Source organism: Macaca thibetana, chromosome 11 (genome assembly GCF_024542745.1).
Source record: "Macaca thibetana thibetana isolate TM-01 chromosome 11, ASM2454274v1, whole genome shotgun sequence".
NCBI lineage: Eukaryota > Metazoa > Chordata > Mammalia > Primates > Cercopithecidae > Macaca > Macaca thibetana.
This window is the reverse complement of record NC_065588.1, coordinates 94,460,399-94,478,550: the sequence shown is the minus strand read 5'-3', so window position 1 is coordinate 94,478,550 and position 18,152 is coordinate 94,460,399. Positions and strand designations below refer to the sequence as shown.

At 39.9% G+C, this 18,152-nt stretch overlaps 1 protein-coding gene and 1 long non-coding RNA gene across 2 annotated transcripts in view; one reads left to right on the top strand and one right to left on the bottom strand.

Moving 5' to 3' along the window:
- The window catches only part of SLC25A3 (solute carrier family 25 member 3), a 772,593-nt gene that overhangs the window by 419,987 nt on the left and 334,454 nt on the right, over window positions 1-18,152 (bottom strand). The window lies entirely within an intron of this gene.
- The window catches only part of LOC126931294 (uncharacterized), a 207,739-nt gene that overhangs the window by 98,927 nt on the left and 90,660 nt on the right, over window positions 1-18,152 (top strand). Inside the window, exon 4 of the long non-coding RNA XR_007717821.1 lies at window positions 4,281-4,397. This is a non-coding gene — a long non-coding RNA (uncharacterized LOC126931294). The remainder of the gene's footprint in view (window positions 1-4,280; window positions 4,398-18,152) is intronic.

Sequence of the window (18,152 nt, the reverse complement as noted above, 5' to 3'; positions counted from 1 at the left end):
TATTTAAGAATCCTTTACATAAATTGGACATCTGCGGAATTTCTTTTTATTGTAAACATAATGTTAAGACCATATGCAAGAAAGTTTTAACAAAGAGAAAAATTTGAATATTGTGATACAGGTCATTTCTCCATATTCAATTTGTTTTTGGAATCAGTCACTGATTGGAAAGAGTGATATTCTCAGAACCGATGGTAATACCTTTGCCTGGCCTGGTGGCTCAGACATATTCTTTAGGGGAGCCAAGCGTCATTTGGCTATAACAGGAAAATCTTCAACCCGAGAATTTTCTCTTTGTGGTCAGTGGCGGTAGACTCACTAATGGTTGTGCTGCTTCTGCTCTTGACCGAACACAACAGCCAGACTTATCCTTCGAATAAGGTCCAATCATGTCACTTTGCTTCTTAACATCTCCAGTGGCAGCCCATGTTATTTGGAGTAAAAGCCTGCAGGCATGGGAGCTGTTATTGCGGGGACAATTTTACCAAAAGTGTTGTGGATACAGATCCCATGTCTCCAGCTTTCCAGCTCAAGTTATTAATTTCTCTTCTACCTACAACCCAACTGTAAATCAATAATATATTTTAAGTTTTTATACGATGGCATTCAACTTGTATATTGGTTAAGGTAGTAGTGGTTGCTATAAGATAAACATAAAATCTCTGTGACCTAAAACAGTACACGTTTACTTCTTGTTGCCATGGTCCCTTGAACCTGTTTGTGGTTGGACAGCATTCCATGTGGTCAATAGGAACCCAGGCTCCTTCACTCCGGGAAATTTAGATTCCTCCCTCATCTAAATTTTTGGGGACTCCCTATTCAGCCAGGAAGTAGAGGAAAGAAAGAAAGAGAATTGTACTACAAGATCTGTCTGCCTACATTCCACTGGCCAAAACTCAGTCACTTGATCACACCTGACAATAAGGGGTGCTGGGAAATGCAGTCTGTATGCTGAGGAGGAAAGAAAATAGTTTGTTGATCAGCTAGTAGGCACTGCAATACCTATTTGTCATTAATTCCCTTAGTTATTAGACCATGTGTCCTGTTACATGATTTCTCATTTCCCAGTTGTTTATCTCTTGTTCCTAAATAGCCATCATAGTTTGAGGTTATGATACATTCTTCTTGGATGGGCAGCAGAAGGGAAGGGGTGAATCTCTTGGAATAAGACACACTTGGGTTTATATCATAACTGGGGCATGTATTCCCGACGTGCCTTTGAGTGAGTTATTTAACCCCTCAGACCATCAGCTTCTTTGTCTGTCAAAGCAGGTATAAAATACCTGCCTCATGAAATGACTTAAAGAGAAATGTATCAGACAGAGGTGAAGAGCATGGATCCTGGAGCCAGGCTGCTTGGGTTTGAATACTGGTTGTGTCTCCTGTTGCTAAATGATCTTGAATGAGCTTCTGTTTTCTTATCTGTAAAATGGGCATCCTAATATTACCTACATCAGAGAGGTTTTGCAGGGAAATTAAATGAGTTGGTATATCTAAGGCACTTAGAATAGTGCCAGAAACATAGAATAAATGATATACAAGTGTCAGCGCTAATCCCAGAGTATCTGGTACATATTTAGCTCTGGATAAGTGGTATTTTCTCCGGGTCATTGATTGGTATGATTTAAAACATTATTCTTTTCAGTATCCTCGTAGACTGAATCCCCCCTTACCCACAAAAGATCTCCCCAAAGGGCTCTTCAGGGATGAGATTTCAAGCATCTTAATGGGATGTCAAGGAGCTGTTTGTTTAGAGAGCCCTTTCAAATGACTACTTGTTTTGATTACTTCAATGTTGGTTCTGGGTCCTGGTGGTAATTGCCCCAGAGAGGACATTTACCCAGGGCCTTCTGGAGTGGTTCTTACAATTGTGTGATGTGAGGTTAAATAGCACTCATTAACAAGTTAGGGTGCACAATGGAGAGGGGAGGTTATTCAGGGTATTAGGCTCATCTGAGTAGAAGATTACAGTTTGAAAATTGTTTAAAGAGAAATATAATTAGAATAATGGGACAACATAATGGGAAATCAATGCTATTAATGTAACCGCTAATTACTGCATTAGAACATTTGTCCAAATCCCTTCTCCTTAAAACTAAGAACATGAAATTAAGTCACCACAGTAGACAATTCACGTAGAGGGATGCAGGGATCTTGGCCTGCTCTGGAAAATTTGCCCAGAACAATTTGCTGTTGTACCAAGCATCAAGCCGGACCCTCTTCATTTCAGGGAGAGAGTCCATACAATGCAAGAGAGGACTTATATTTTTATTCAATTCATATTGGTCATTTTAGGTCTCATGGATTCTGGGCATTAAGAATGTCCTAAAACTGTCTGAAAAAGACTTTTGGCTCCTGTCCTTGACAGATAGACCAATGATTTCATAATAAGTAGAAAGGAATGTGACAACCTGAATGCTCTGAGGACTGGGATCAAAGGCCAAGTGTTCAGATTTGAGGTATCCAGGTATAGTAAAGACCCTGATCTTCTCGGTGTCAGTGTGAATTTAGGTTGGAGCTCAGGGAACACCATTTGAGGTGATGAGAGGAGTCCAAAAATAAGGTGCAGGGCTAGGAACTGGAGCAGGAGGCTTGGGACACCTAGCTAAATGGTAGAGACGGAGGTTTTCATTTTTTTAAATTGTGGAAAAGTACATGTAACATAAAATTTGCCATTTTAACAATTTTTAAGTGTGCAAGTCAGTGGCATTAATTCCATTCATGATGCTGCACAACCATCATCACTATCTACTTCTAAAACTTTTTCATCACCTCAAACAGAAACTTGGTAACCATTAAGACATCACTCTTCATTCTCTTCTCCCATTAGCCCTTGATGATCTCTCATCTACTTGCTGTCTCTGCGAGTTCACCTCTTTTGATGATTTAATATAAGTGATGGGGATTCGTATACCTGATTGTTCTTTATCACCTTCCCTGGGACCTTCACTTCTCTGTTTGTAGAACCTGCACTGACTCACATGGAAGTGGCCTTTGGAATTTCCCTCTTAGGGAAAGAGAGGAGGGGTTGGACCTTTACTGGGAAAGCCAAGTAAATGCCAAGATGAAGTCATCTGTTCAGTTAGGCAAGGAGTCAAGATGCTATTTCTTTAAACACATGAAAAAAAATAGCTGTATTTTGTGAAGACAGTAAAAAAAAAGACAAGGAGCCTGACTGCCTGATTTCAAACTCTGGCTCCACCATTTTCTGTGTGTCCTGGGGCAAGTTCCTTGACTCTTTATACCTCATTTCCTCTTCTGTACAGTGAGTTAAATAATAGCAGTCCACATCATAAAATACTTTGTGTGGACTAAGTGAGTTATAAGAAGCTTAGATTAGTGCTTTTTTAAGTATAGGGAGCAATGTATTAGCCATAAGTATGACTTACCAGACACTCCATATACACTGCTTATCTAATCTGCAATTCTCATATTAGCAGATATTACCTATTTTACAGATACGGATACTATTAGTTTACAGATGGGGAAACTGAGGCTTACAAAAGTTATAAGCAGCTTGCCTAACATCACAACTAGTGAGTTGCAGTGTTAGGATTAGAACCCACATGTGTCTACTGCTAAAACTCATCCTCCTTTAATGGCTGCTTCTCTAGGATTATCTTCAGATGTTAGCCAAAGATGGGGAAGGAGGGAGCTAAGGCTTATGGAGAGCCTACTGTTGACCAGGCACTTAGTTCTCTTGCTCCCATTGGCCGTAGCCAGCCAAAACATGTACCAATGTTGGAATCAGCTTCTGCAGGGCACTGTCGGAGGTGAAGAATGAGAACCTCTACGGGCCGTGTCTGTGTCTCCTGTGTCTGAGGTCCCTTGTCCTATCTCCACATACCAAACCTGCTTTCACGCTCTCACTGCCTTTCTCTTCCTTCCACATTAGGGACTTTTGTGGGAGAGTATTGAATACTGTGCTTGTCTTCTGGGCACATGTCCAAACAAGATAAGCTACTATTATGCTCAGCTGGGGTCCTTTCTCAGTGAAAAGGAAACTGGAGAACAGAAAGCTTGATCAGCCCTAGGGCAGAGCCTCAAAATGACAAGGATTCTTTCTGGTGTTTTGCAAGGAAAAAACCACAGCTTAGCTTTACTGCCCGGTAAAAGAGTTTAAGAGGGAGTTTAACTGTGATCATCTAGGGTGACTTTCTCTTCTTTTCCTCACACACTCCCACAAGTGTCAATTCCTCTAGATCATTAATTCTTAAAATGTGGTTCTTTTACCAGTCAATTCCTCCAGATCATTAATTTTTAAAATATTCTTTTATCAGAGTCACCTGAGAACGGCTTTAGACCAGTGGTTCTCAAACTTGAATTTATATCAGAATCATCTGGAAGGCTTGTTGAACCACAGATTGTTGAAACCCATCCCTGGAGCTGATAGTTTGGTAAGTCTGGGGTAGCATCTCAAGATTTGGACTTCTAATATTTTCTCACATGTGGCCTGTGGACCTGCATTTGGCTTCACTTGGGTGCTGGTTATAACTGCAACATCTCAGGGCCTGCCCCAGGAGCACTTGCTTGTGCCGCTCTAACTTAAACGTGCATGGGACTGGAACCCAGGCATCTAGTTAATATGCATATTCTGAGTGGATTGTTCTGAGAGTCCACATTGCTTATGTGCTCCCAGGTGATGCCAAGCCTTTTAGTCCCTGGATCCACAGTTGGAAGAGTGAGTTGTAAAGCTTTCTGCATATTGGAATCACCTGTTTTTCATTCTTCTTTTTCTTCTCTCTCTCTCTTTTTTTTTTTTTTTTTTTTTTTTTTGAGATGAAGTCTTGCTCTATCCCCCAGGCTGGAGCGCAGTGGTGTGATCTTGGCTCACTGCAACCTCTGCCTCCTGGGTTCAAGCAATTCTCCTGCCTCAGCCTCCCAAGTAGCTGGGACTACAGGTGTGCACCACCACGCCTGGCTAATTTTTGTCTTTTTAGCAGAGATGGGGTTTTGCCATATTGGCCAAGCTGGTCTCAAACTCCTGACCTCAAGTGATCCGCCTGCCTTAGCCTCCCAAAGTGCCATTACAGGTATGAGGTACCGTGCCCGGCCTCAACTGTTTTTCAAATATCCTAATCCCTTGCCCCCCATCCCCCAAAAGCTTCTGATTTAACTGGTCTGGGGTGGGCGCTGGGATTCAGTATTTGAATGAAGGTGTCCTCAGGATTCTAACACGCAGCCAGGGTTGAGAATTTCTACTCTGGGTTTGCACATTCCCATACCCCTTGCATGTATGTCCTCCTACCTTCCTTTCTGCTTTCTTTCCAAACTCTTCTGTTTAAATTTCAGTTAGACTCCCAACTGATGGCTCTCTCTGGCTCCTGTTTATCATTCAAATTGCCTCAAGATTAATCTTTCTAAGGCGAGTCCTGTAGGGACTGCTTTTTTACAAAAACCTTCAGTGACTCCTCATGTACTCCAGGAGTTAAAAAAAAGACCTTGCACTTCACCCTTTGTCCTCTTTGGGGTTGCTCCAACCTACTTTTCCAGCCGTATCGCCCTCTTGACTGAGCCCTGTATCTTAGAAAAACTAAAAGAATCTCTCGTCTCTGAATGCACCTTGGGTTTTTCTATCTGTCTCCTTTTGCTTGGGTTGACCCTCTGACTGGTCGATATTTTCTACGTCTGCCAGTCGAAGGCGATCCCTGCTTTACTTACTCTGTGAGAGCCTCCCCCATCCCTGCAGCTGTTGTAATCCTCTTCTCTCTGGTGTTTTATTTGTTGTGTTCTTACAGCACTTAGATTTGTTTTCTTGTGTTTCTGGAATTTCCATTATTCTCTTACCCTCCTTTCCAAATTATAAACTTTTGGGGGCATAGACGCTCTTTTTGCTTATATTTTGCATCCCTTGTAGGGGCTACTACAGTGCCTGACACACAGTAGGTGTCCATAAAGATTTGTTAAATTGTATTGAATCGAGTAACAAGTCTCCATGTTATTAATTCCATTTTGACCTCTCTGCCATATGCTGACATTTTAATTTTGCTGCCTGACATTTAGCAAATCCGTAGGGATTCTATCTAAATAAATGCTTTTCGGAAAGCTCCAAATGTTCTTCATAAACATATGGTGTAGCTTCCATGGTGTCTTCAAAAGTTCATAATGTTTTAATTGTTTGTTCTTTGTACGAGTTTGTTGGCATTTTGGCTTCCTCGTGTCTCAAGACAGTGTGGGATCCAGTAGGAAGTCAGAGGCCAGATTCATTTCACTTTCAAAAACTCATTATGTTCCTAAAAACTTCAGAGTGCAGTGGTAATGAGCCATGATTTTGGGAAGCCAGTCCAGCTTCGATGACTCCTCACTGTTCGGGTAGGACCTTTGTGGTAGTGAAGTAGGTGATGGAACTTGGGAGGGAACGTCGTTTCCAGCAATTAAATCAGGCCCACAGCAGTTGCTTGCAATCCTATAGGAACAATTATAAGGAATCCCCTCTCATTTGGCACAATGAGATACGAACATTTTCTAACGGGCTAATTAGTGTAGTTATCATATTTTAGCCAAAAATGTCAATGTGTAGGATTTAATTAGTCTGCCCTAGGATTATAAGATATCTTCTTAGTTTAGTCAGTCTGTCAGCATTTTTAGGATTTGGAAAGATGCCAGGAACTATCACCTACATACTTGTATCAACTTTTAAGCCCTTTTAGAAAAATTACTATACAGAGCAAGGGAGGTTTCCAGAAGTAAAAATCTTTTGAGTTAGATAGGTGGATGTATTGTGACCAAAGGAATATGTAGTCAGCGGAAAGTGGAAAAACAGGCCCTGACATCCTGTTGTTCTTACCTGTACATTTCAGGATGTAGGGAGTTCAAATGTTGTAGTCTCTGATTTAGATTTCTTTAGTTTCTAGTAGTGGTACCTGATTCCAACTGGTTAAGCTACATGGGAATTTATTAGCAGGACATCAGATAATGCACAGAATTGAAGAAAATTCTTAGCTAAGCCATGCAAAGTTGGGGACCAGAAGTTTTTCTGGTGGAATGAATGTGTTGCAAATAGTTTCAGTTCTTTTGGTTTTCAGAAGAGATTTGAGTTGGTCTATGTTGGGTCATTAAATGGGTTGAAAAGTGTCCCACTAAAATTCATGTCCACCCAGAACCTCAGAATGTGACCTTATTTAGAATAGGGTCTTTGTAGATGTCATTAGGTGGTGATGAGACCACATTGGATCAGGGGAGGCCCTACATATGATGAGAGTGTCCTTATAAGTGACAAAGAGAAGACACAGAGACACAGGAAAGAAGATGTTGTAGAACAGAGGCAGATATTGGAGTGATTTGTCTACAAATCACAAGGAACACTACAAGGAACACTAAGGATTGCCAGCAATCACCATAAATTGGAAGAGAGGCACGGGATGGTTTCTCCCTGAGAGCCTCTAGAAAGAACCAACCCTACCAAAAGCTTAATTTTGGGCTTATGTCCATCTGAACTGTGAGAGGATAAGTTTTTGTTATCATAAGCCACTAAGGTTGTGGTGATTTGTTTCAGTGCCCCTAGGAAACTAATACAGGTCAGGTCCATTCTTGGTTCAGGAGAGGCAGCATACCTTAACTAACAACTTCACTGTAACAGAATGCAGTAGGGTAGAGGGACTGCTCAAAAGAAAATACAGTGGTTGTCATCAAAGACTGTGGGCAGAAACCACAGGAATGCCTACTACCTATTGAGACTCATACAGTTTTCATTGCATTCATTTATTTTTCTGGGATGCTGGGAGATGAGGATAGGACATAGGCTGTGTCTTGCACTTGCCTCAGGTGAGATTTGAAGCCCATCCTCAGATGTCCCAAGTTATAACTAGTAATACTACAAGTCTTTTGGGGGAGACTTCGTGGTGTAGTGGTTGGCAAAAGATACCAGAAGACAATGTATAGGACAAAGACCTTGTTCATATGGGTCTGGAAGCAAGACTCTGAAATGAATGCAAACTTACTATTGTAAATTGTTGTACTAGTTAAAAGCAGCTGGGAATCATGAGCCCAACCTCATACCTGACTGAGACATTGTGACAAATGTAGGTTGCACATCACCAAAAGAGGTAGCCCACATGTAGAGAGATCATGACAGGGTAAGTGGAAATTGTAGATCTCGTCTGGGTGAGTCCCCTTAAGTTCTTAGGTATTTGGTGGCCAGAGTGGTATATGTGTATTTATTTCCATTGTAAATCTAATGGCAACAACAACAACAACAACAGCAACAACTAATATTTATTGAGGGCTTCCTATGAACAAACAACTGTGCTAATGTGTTACGCATAAACCACCTTATTTAATCCATAAACAACTCAATGTTGTTGATATTGTTAGTGGCTATGATTTTGGGGTAAGGAAATGGAGATTTAGGCTGGCTAAGCAACTTGCATAGGGCCACATAACTAAGTGGTGGTACCAGGATTTGAACCCTGAGTCTTGACCCCAGAATCTAAATTCTTGACTAATTGTTTAGCTGGTATATGCTTTATTGTGAATATGTATATAATTTCATTAAAGAATTATCACCTGTCTTTGTCATTGTTATAATCTTTTCTTCCAAAGCTCAGAAGCTGTGCTCATGTGTTATATCTTCCTTGGAAACTTTCAAATGCCAATGGAGTGACCAGAACTTTCTTTGTGCCATGACATGTACTGTCTGCTAAGCTAATCTCTTTCCTACTGGGGAATATGTATAACGAGAACTGGTTATAGCTAGACTGAAAATCAATCACCAAGGTCACTGACGATGCTTAAAAAAAAAAAAAATCAAAAGCAGTTAGCATACAAATGAAAGTGATTCCCTATAACTCTATGTGGGACAAATTTCCTGAACCATACCAATAAATCAAGACTGTTGAGGCTCAGTTATAAAGGAAGATAGATTGAACAATTTTCCTGTTACAAACAAGCTGTTTTGTACTACGTATCTATCAGCCAGTTATTCAGGTCTAATTTAGGAATGTGCAAGTAAACATGGCTAAATGTATTTAAATACACTGGCATTAAAAGTTGCCAAGTAGTGCTCTGCATCAATACAACCAGATTATTTCTGGAAGCTTTTAAGTGTCTTTTTCATAACTGTAATGAGAAATTCTTTGCTATAAAAACATAGTCTACAAGGATACCCCCATATTTTCTTCCCCCCATTCTCTTAGGTTAATTTTTTTTTGCTGTTGTTGGTTAATGGAAGACTTTTTGAATTCATCGGTCGCACTGTTGAAGGATTTCCTCCCAGTGTGTTAAGTGACTTCCTGAGATTTTAGAGATACAGATGAAACCAGACACGTAAAGCTGCTTTTGGCTTCCAGTATCCTAAGAAGTTGGCTGACTACTCGGCCTATGTACTCTGTCAGGTGCTCAGGTAATTTCTATCAGGACTTTGGGGCTGTAAATGAATACAGAGAATGGTTATTTATTTATTTATTATTTATTATTATTATTATTTTTTTACTAGCTCTAGGTTCTTCTAACACACTGTTTTTGTGTGTTTGCATTGCTCTAAGGGAATACTGCAGGCTGGGTAATTTATAAAGAAAAGAGGTTTATTTGGCTCACGGTTCTACAGACTATACAAGAAGCATGGTGCCAACATCTGCTTCTGGTGAGGGCTTCAGGCTGCTTCCTCTCATGGTGGAAGGCTAAGGGAAGCCAGCATGTCACATAGCAAGAAAGGAAGCAAGAGATAGAGAGTGGGGAGGGGCCAGGCTCTTTTTAACAATCAATTCTTGAGGGAACTAATAGAGCAAGAACTCACTCATTGCCACATGGACAGCAGCAAGCCATTCATGAGCTATCTGTTCCTATGACCCAAACATCAGACCTTACCCCCAACACTGGGGATCAAACTTCAACATGAGATTTAGAGGGGACAAGCATCCAAACTGTATCACTCACTCTGAGTTGGACCAAGACACACTAGTATCCTGGGCACGGCAATAAAGGGCAGGAAAATTTGGGGGCATAGCTTCCCACTGGTAATAAAATTTTTGTTCAATGTTTATTTAGAGCTATGGGAACTCTGGAAATGCAAGACCACAGGCAGCAGCTCTGATCCTCACCTGTACTGTTCTAAGTGACAGAACTCTGACCCCAAACATGGATGCCACACTCTGCATGGGATGGCATCACTGGTTAGATATAAGAGCAGGGACTCCAGGAATTCTGCTCACTGGCTTCAGATCTTGGTTCTTTCACGCACTTGTGACCTTGGACAAGTTCCTTAATTTCTGTTGTAGGGGAGGAACAACTTTACCTCCACCCTCTTAGGGCCTCCGGCGGGGCCTGAGAATTCAATTGACACAAAATAGATCAACAGGAGGAAAGCATACAGATTTTTATGTTGTGCCTGGGAGCCTTTGTAAAAAAAGAAAGACTCAAATAAGTGGCAAAACCTAACTGCTTATGTAGTAGGTTGAACTAAGAGTGGCAATTGTGGAGAAGTGACTGAAATGTGAAGGAAGTGAAAGGAAGATAAGAGTTATTTTAACAATTTCTGTTTGTACAGACTTTTCTCAGCCTCCACTTTCCATATTTGGTGAAAAGAGTGTTTCTTTTCTCCTGATACATGGAGGGCAGAGTGTTACTTTTGTATCTCTTGTCTTCCAAGTGCCTCTGGCTTAAAATAATCCTTATGCCAAAGTAGCATATTTCTGGGCTGGCATATTCTACCACTCTTCACTGTATATCTCAGATACGTCATCCATATGCATGAAATAATAGTATCTAACTTATAGGGTTGTTTTGACATGTAGGCGAGATAATCCATATAAAGCCATTAGGATGCTTTCTGGCATATAGGTACCCTATAAAAGATATTGTCTATTATTATGCACCAAACAAAAGTCCTGTCATTAGTGAATATTGGTCCCACCTGCCCAGCATAATTCCCCTTCTTACAAATGTATGCCTTGCCTTTCCTTTGGGGAAGCATCCATTGCCCAAGCTTTGTCCATGTCATTTGGGTAGATGGCTTTTCTGCTCCTCTTCTCCAAAATCCAGAAGTGGCCTTGTAATCCAGGTTTGACCAAGCAGCCTATTCCAATCTCTCTTGACTGCAGTGACTGGGTCAAGGATGAGCTTGTGGCCAGGCTGGATCAATGAAATAACTGTCCTGACACTTTGGTAGAGTGTTGGGAAGAAACAAGGTGGCTAGGATACAAGAAGTAAGCCTGGAGGGGATAGGGACCATCACGTGGGCCAAGCCTGCCTGAAAAAGAAGCCAGAATAGGGGAAAGCAGAGCAGGGAGATGGAGTGGGAGATGAATCTTGGAGATATCACTAGTTCCCAGCATCCTTCAAGCCAGACACACCTCTAGACTTTTCAAACATTGGCACCAATGGATGGTGCTTTTTGTTTGATCCAATTTAATTTGATTTCCAGCACTTAAAGCTTGTGAGGTGACTCCTCATTTGTTTGGGACTGTTCTAGTTTACACCTATTGTCTTAGCATAGTTATTAATAAAGTCCTATTTCACGCTCAGAAGTGTCTGATTGAGAGGATAAATTGTATGACCATCTTATTTAAAACCAAAAAGTCCAGACTAATAGAGCAATACTAGAGCAAGACCTTTGTGGAGATGCATTTCCCAACAGCCTCACAAATCGTTCAGCACATGTTATGTTCTCACTGATGAGAGTTCTAGTAAATACACTTGTCTCCACTTCTTTTCATATCTAGTGATGGTTTAGGGACCCTTTAGATTGGCAGCTGCTGCAACGATTCTCTCATTTCAGCTCTGATCAGGCCTTAACAGTACTTAGGACCCTTTCTTATCCTGGTATGTCCTAAGTTAAGCTTAATGTTTCTAGTTAAGCAATTAGCTTCCTCTGTCTGCTTCACACACACACACACACACACACACACACACACCCTCTCATCCCATGACTACTCACACATGTGAGTAGCAAGTATTCCACTCTGGGTCCCTGCCTTTATAAGTGAGTGTGTGTGTATCTATGTGTGTGTACGTATATTTTCATATAAAATATTCCTCAAAATTATACTATGAAAGTATGCGCCCTTAGTTTACACATTTAAAAAATTAAATGAAACAGTTGACAGAAACAAGAGTCAAACCCAGGTCTTCTTGATCCCAAAGCCCTTGTTTCTTTTCTTTTCTTTTTTTTTTTTTTGAGACGGGATCTCACTGTGTTTCCCAGGCTGGAGTCCAGTAGCGCTATCACAGCTCACTGTAGCCTCGACCTCCCCAGGCAAAGGTAATCCTCTCATCTCAGCCTCCTAAGCAGCTGGACTACAGGTGTGTACCACCACACCTGGCCACTTTGGCCTCCCAAAGTGTTGGGATTACAGGCGTGAGCCACAGTGCCTGGCCCAAAGCCCTTATTTCTAAGGGTAATGTTGTGCTGCTCATTCTATGCATGGGAGTGAACATTCGACCTGAAGTCAGGAGCTCTGGTTTCCATTTCCCCATATGCCCTTAACGGGCTGGATGACCTTGGGCAAGTCAATTTACCAAACGAACTTTTATTTCCCTATCTGACAAATGAGGGACTGGATTAAATGATTCTAAGGTCTCTTGGGGCCCAGTGTTTTTATGATTCTAGGTATTTGAATGTGGGGTCAAGAGTTCAATTTTTCTTTAAAGGTCTAAATCTTCCCTTTGGGGCAATTCATGTTATAACGGACATCAGTCACCAAGGCTCCCAGAGGCAAATCAAGAATAAAGGAGAGGGGGTGGTTTGCCAGGGTGGTGAAGGAGAAGAATTTATTTCTAGATATTTGGAAAATGGTGAAATTTGCATTGAAAATATATTATTAGTAGAAAATAATGATTAATGCCATTTCATGTTTTTTTCACAAGTCATGGTGGATAATGAACAATGATAACACTATGCATGATTGCTGATCCTGTGACATTCAAAACAGATTCAAAATTCCTATTCCATATACAGGACTCAGTTAGGGCACTATATTAAATTCAAACTTAGGGATCATATTTACAATTCAAATGCATCTCCTTTTTGCATATCTATTTTGACACAGCATTACAAATTACTATAATATGAATTAAAGATTGACTTTTGCATAATGGGGGAAACATTAAAGAAATCCTATTTAAATTTAAATCCCTTTCCCCTTTCAGATTTTTCCCCATATTTTTCCCTCAATGTATTTGCTAATTATCAAAATTTTTGCTGTTTAAATAGTGATTTGTATATCCACATTTGATTATTTTCTACTGGTAGCAACTGCCAAGAGTCAATGTTGATATCTTGAATCATAATTATTTCATTGCGATTTTTTAAATGAAAGAATTTTAAAAGTACTTTGTCCTGTCTGTATTTTAGTATTTACCTAGTGTACATGGTATAGGGAGGGTCGATGTCAGAAGAGGACAGAGTGGCAAATGTGCTTCTAAGTATATTACAATAGAACCAGTGAAATGTGCAAAATGACAAATTAAATTTAATGTTCAGGTGCATTGCCAATTTGTTTGGGGGCTAAAAAGCAGCACCCTTTGCTAACCTGATAAGAATTAATCAGATTTTAATTACTCGTTGTGCAACCTGGACTGTTTAGCACATCTATGTGAGTAATCACTGGGGCATCTCAATCTAAATGGCTAAAAATTTCCATTTTCTAAACCATCGTATGGTTCTCTGTTAATCATTTTTGGACCTTCTAATTTTTTTTTTTCAACCTCATTTCTTCTATGACATTAATAATTTCCTCTGGGATTTTGCTTTATAACAGAGGGGAACAATTTGCTATTTTGTATAAATGAAGGTGATGTTGATCTCAGTTGCTCAGGCCCTAAAATTGTTCATACAGTATTGTGGAATGGATTTGTGTGAATTCAAATATCCTCTCTGCTTCCATCAACCAGAGAAGCTCCCTGAGGTTAAGGGCGCAGTTTGTCACTACAGAGATGGGAGCCTGACATTTTGGCCTCATTAATGTGGTGCTATAACAAAGCGAGCAAACCTCAAACCTAATTTAGCAAAACAACCAAACCCATAAAAAAAGGGCAGCAAAAGAAAATCAGAGGTGCTTTCAATAAACTTTTATTATGGAACTTAAAAATCTTTCTTAAAATTGCCAGAAGCTTCCCAGCTTTGTGCTGATACTTAGGAAGCTTCACTCACGAATGCTTGCAAAGTTATCACACAAGGTTCAGTAGATACAATGAAATTCAGAATTGCATTCGTTTTTGTGCTTCTTCAATTCCTGGAGGTCCTTGTTTAGCCTTCAATAAAATCAACCCTGGACTAATCAATGAGAAATTGCAGAGAATATGAATCTTTCAAAATCAATAATTCATACAATAATTACACAAGCGTATTAGGGAAGCATGGTAGTGCATAGTCAAGCAAATCCCGGGGAATATGCTCTTGAAATCTTTAAAATTCAGCCAGATATGATGAAGTTTCATGTACTTTGCCCTGGTTTTGGATAGTGTCGGATGGAGCTCAAGAGGAAGAATATTGTAAGGTTTTCCTCTAATTTATGAAAGCTAAAAAACAGATGAACGTATATAACTGCTTTGAAAGCTAAGTTGTTAGTAAGTAGAAAAGTTTAAATAAATTTTGCCAGAAAAGGGACCCTTTGGTCTGAGGTTCAAGACCCTTTTATGTATCTGAAATACTAAGTTGTTCTCATCCCCAACACAACCCGTGTGGGCAAACCCAGCAGTCACTCATGGCTGCATTTTTGTGATCTGTCACAAGAAAAATTCCTTCTCCTTCTATCAGTCCTGGTCACTAATCGCATTGTTTTTCCTTGACCTATGGCTGTGGTGTCATGAGGAGATGATTAGGACCGTAAATTGGGACCACAAAAATTGGAATATGAGACTGGAGTTCTCGGTGTGACTGTATCAGAAGACTTTAAAATCTCAGCCTCAAACCTCATCCCTAAAATGAGTTTTCTTAATCTGTTTGTGATACAAAGTACCAGAGACTGGGTAATTTATAAATCACAGAAATTTACTTGTCACAGTTTGGGAGGCTGGGAAATTCAAGATCAAGGCATAGGCAGGTTTGGTATCTGCTGAGGGCCTTGGTCTCTGCTTCCAAGACGGCATCTTGAATTCTGTATCATCACATGGTGGAAGGGCAAAAAGGGCCTAAGCCAGTTCCTTCTAGCCTATTTACAGGCACTAATCATTTCAGGAGGGCAGAGTCCTCTCAATCACTTTCCAAAAAGACCTCACCTCTTAATACCACCATGATGGGGTTTAAGTTTTACTTTTGGAGGGAACACTATCATTCAAACCATAGCATGGGGGTCACAATGATGCTATTTTAAGGTAAAACAGCACTGAAAGTGCTTTCTAAATTGTTTACCTTCTGTAGTCCCTGGATAGTTTACTGGCCTGGAATAGATTTATCTCTGAGTAGAGGAGTCCTCAAGAACTTTATGGACGGGTTCCATGAAGGAAGAGCTCTGGAGAACATGCTGGGTGGGTTGCAGTCATTTATTCTGCAAATATTTCTTGAGTGCTTACCAGGTACCAGGCACCATGCTTCAATGCTGGAGGTACAATGTTGAGAAAAATCAAGCACAGAGCTTATAGTTTAGTAACTGAGAAAGACTTCATCATATTACCAGAAATAAACATAAAATGGAAACTGTGGTAAATGCAACAGAGGAGAGAAATATGGTGTTATGAAGACATACAATGGTGAGTTTAAGAGATGCGGTATCACTGGAGCGTACTCCCACCCTCCCATGTGCTTTGTTATGGAGGAGCTCAGGCTGCTGCAGGCACATCAGGCCTCTTCCTGTCTTTTAATTTGAGAGGGGGATAATATAAGTCTGAATGTTTATATATTCTGCCCAGAATAATAGTTTCAGATCTCACTGGCTTTGTGAACTTTCATTTTGCCTAAATATCTTCAGAAGATTCTTTTAAGTTTGATGGCACAATAATATTTGAGTGGGATAGGTTTTTAAAAAGTCATCAGAACTTAGCTTTAATACATAACAATTTGATGATAAAGTAAATTTTATAATTAGAGTGAAGAGGCATGTTAGTGTTTCTTTTTTTTTTTTTTTTTCCTGAGACGGAGTCTTGCTCTGTTGCCCAGACTATAGGTGCCTGCCACCACGCCTGGCTAATTTTTTTGTATATATATGTGTGTGTGTGTGTGTGTGTATATATATATACACACACACATATATATATATATATTTTTTTTTTTAGCAGAGATGGGGTTTCACCGTGTTAGCCAGGATGAGCTCCATCTCCTGACCTCGTGATCTGCCCGCCTCAGCCTCCCAAAGTGCTGGGATTATAGGCGTGGGCCATCGTGCCCGGCCGGCATGTTAGTGTTTTTGTAGAGGCAGGCAGTGTCTATAGCGGTCAGAGCCAGGTTTTCAGGTCAGATGGGGTCTGCTTTGCTATTGAATAATAATGAATTAAATTTTTGCTTCAGGGCTTTTGCAAGATTGAAGTAGAGTTTTCACAATTCTAAGATTCACTAGATTCTCTGTGCCTCCAACTGTACATGAAATTTAAAAAGACACTTATGAGTAAGTTTTATTTTTGTGGGGGCAGAGAAAACAAGAAGAATTTTGCCGATTCATTTTATTTTTAGGTGGGAGAGAGATCTCTTGAAGTGAATTAATGGTAGGAAGACTAGAGGGAGTTTTTTCCTCCCCATCTTGCTGAAAATGTGTGGCACAAAAAAAGTTGTATTTCTCACTGTGGTACCTTGAAGAAGGCAACACTTCAACTTTCAAATGACTTTGCATTTCACAGTGACAGTAGGGTGGTATCTGCATTTGGAAAATGGGGTAGATGCCATAGAGACTCTACTCTTTTATATTTGCATAGTAATTTATATTTTACAAAAAAAAGCTTTGTTTTAGATCTTTACTGAGAAATAACAGCAAAGAAAAGTTTTAAAACACCCTGAAGTTTTTCTACTATAACCACCCATAGTGTAAAAAAGGCATTAGACACTAAGATAAAAATTTAAATAAAAATAATTGAATCTTAGTGGGACCAGAAATAGAGGTCCAAAATATATTCAACTGTAAAACCTGAGCTATTTGCATTTGTAAATAGATTTTTTTAAAAAACTCATTTGGGAAATTCTGGACTAGGATTTCTTCAAAGCTGTTTTGTTTTGCTCTCTCTTCTCATTCTGGGACTCAAATTACGTGTATGCTGACGTGATTGATGATGCTTAACAAAAAACTGGGTCTCCTTAATTTCCCTACCCCCATCTCTGTCCTTCAGATTAGATAAATCATATTGATTTGCCTTTAACTTCATTAACCCTGTCTTCTGCAAGCTCCAATTCCCTCTTGGGACCATCTAGTAAAATTTTCATTGTAGATATTTTACTTTTTACTTTTATAATTATTGTCTGGGTTTAAACAATAGGTTACATTTTTCTATCAAGTTTCTTCATCTTCTTACTCCTTATATCAATCTTTTAAAAAAGTCTTTGAATTTATTTCTGTAGCTGCTTTAAAGTTCTAATCTGCTAATTCTAACAACTGGGTCATCTTGGGGTCTATTCCCATTGACTGCATATTTTTTTTTCTTGATTTTGAGTCATGTTTTCCTGCTTAATCACATATCTAGTAAGTGTTGATTTTATTCTAGGCATTAAAGTTGATATATTTAGGGAGTCTGGATTATAATGTCTTCCTTTAGAAGGTGTTGAGTTTTATTGTGGCAAGCAGTTAAATTACTGGCTGGTTCTTTTAGTCCAACTAGGCTTGGTTTTATTTTTTGTTAGGTTGAGTCTATTTTAGTTTTACACTCTGTCCTAGGGTGTGGGACTTATTCTATGGTCTGATGCTTACTTCAAATGCATGATCTTTCTAGAGTTTAATGAATTGCACAAGGCACTCAGCAAAGTATTCTGTTCTGGCTGGGCCAGCCTTGCATGACCTCCGTTATCTTCTTCTAGAAGTCTCCTTAAATACCTTCTTAAAAATTGTGGCTCGGCCCCTAAGCAGGCAGTCTCTTCCATTTTACCTTATACAATCTAGACCTTGGCCAAGAACCCACTCTGAATCCCTGCCTTCATTCTGAGCCTGATTTTATCTGTGCAGCTTTCTCTTTCCAGTACCCTGCTCCAATCACTTTGATCACCTAGAATTCCAACCGTTGTTTCCTCAGCTCAGTGAGTCCACCAGTCTCCACTTAATGAGATTCCTACTCATAAGGAAACTAGCTCTGTACTGTCTGCT